The sequence below is a fragment of the Hemicordylus capensis genome, chromosome 15 (assembly GCF_027244095.1).
Source record: "Hemicordylus capensis ecotype Gifberg chromosome 15, rHemCap1.1.pri, whole genome shotgun sequence".
In the NCBI taxonomy this organism is placed as follows: Eukaryota; Metazoa; Chordata; class Lepidosauria; order Squamata; family Cordylidae; genus Hemicordylus; species Hemicordylus capensis.
This window is the reverse complement of record NC_069671.1, coordinates 5,428,930-5,430,497: the sequence shown is the minus strand read 5'-3', so window position 1 is coordinate 5,430,497 and position 1,568 is coordinate 5,428,930. Positions and strand designations below refer to the sequence as shown.

General features: G+C 47.6%; 1 non-coding gene across 1 annotated transcript; it reads right to left on the bottom strand.

Annotated features, from left to right (window-relative positions):
* Positions 1-213: 213 nt before the first annotated feature.
* TRNAV-CAC (transfer RNA valine (anticodon CAC)) lies at positions 214-282 on the bottom strand. Its single transcript has one exon. It is a non-coding gene; the product is annotated as a tRNA-Val (tRNA).
* Between the last annotated feature and the right edge of the window lie 1,286 nt (positions 283-1,568).

Genomic DNA, 1,568 nt, shown 5'->3' with positions numbered 1-1,568 from the left:
ACACACAGGGGACGCATTCCACAACCTAGGGGCAACAACAGAGAAGGCCCCGTCCCAGGTCATGGCCAGATGAACTGGTGGCACCTGAAGATAGACCCCTCCTGACGCTCTCAATGAGCTGTGGGGTCTTGTAGGTTGCATTGAAAGCTGTCCTATACTGAGTCAGACAATTGGACTATCTAGCTCAGATTGTCCCACTCTGACTGCCCTACCTGGAGCTGCCGGGGATTGAACCCGGGACCTTCTGCATGTGAAGCAGATGCCCTTCCATTAAGCGACACCCTTTCCCTGATTATTGTCCACCACCACCACCACCGCAGATATTTATATGCCACTCTTCAATCAAGGTTCTCAAAGCGGTTTCCATAGAGAAATCAATAATAAAGTAACAAGATGGTTCCCTGTCCCCAAAGGGCTCACAGTCTAAAAACAAAGCTAAGACAGATCCCAGCAACAGCCACTGAAGAGATGCTGTGCTATGGTTGGATAGGGCCAGTTGCTCTCCCCCGGCTAAAAGGTGTCTCTTTGCTCAGTTAGATAGTCTAAACCAGGGATTCTCAACGTTGGGTCTCCAGATGTTATTGGACTTCAACTCCCATAATCCCCAGCCCCAGTGAACATTGGTTGGGGATTATGGGAGTTGGAGTCCAATAATATCTGGGGACCCAACGTTGAGAATCCCTGGTCTAAACTGACTATCCTATCAGGAGATTCCTGGGACCGTCTGCATGCAGAGCAGATGTTCTTCCACTGAGGTAGAGTCCTTCAACATGATTATCTGCAAGGAGTGGAATATTGCTGTTACAGATGACTTGATGACCCATCGTGTGAGTATTTAGGGTCGTTTCAGCCCACAACGTTGTCCTCGGACTGCGGGTTGCTCAAAGAGAAGTCTCGTTTTCTGAAAAAGACAATAGATTGCAAGAACCAAGGTAATGAACTGACACCCGCTTGGTGGAATCAAAGACTGGTTGCTGACATATCTGCTTTAGCAATTGACAATTATCTGGAGAACAGTTGTCTGCGTTAAAAGCCCATCCGCTCTAATTGGGATCCTTACAGACGGACGGCCTCTTTCAACATGGCCAGTGTGTCAATAACATCAGCTCATGCTGTGCTGATGTGGTGACAATTGACAACTCAATGGAACAGGAAGGAAACGCTCTGGCATTTTGGAATGCCATGGGGTAGTGACACCAGCTCCATGAGAACAGAGCCATGGAGATCCATTTATAATTGGTGGATATGCTGACCTATGAATCTTGGGAGAACTTCTTGTACTTCTATGGGAATGGCCACAAATGAGGGAGACGGAGGTTGCATTCGTCATTTTTTATACCTATATACGCCTTTTCTGAAATTGCGCTCAAGGCGGTTCACTACTTAAAATAATGCCTTTATAGACGTGAGACAAAAAAGACAAGGTACAGGATGGGAAGAGGGACGTAAACAAATTCCAGGACCATGGCCAGAGCATGAGGCAGTTCTAGGGAAGGAGGAACGAACCGGTGGTTGGTCCCAGCCAGGTTGGTAGAGCAGCCCATATTGGGAACATAAGAAGCTGCTTT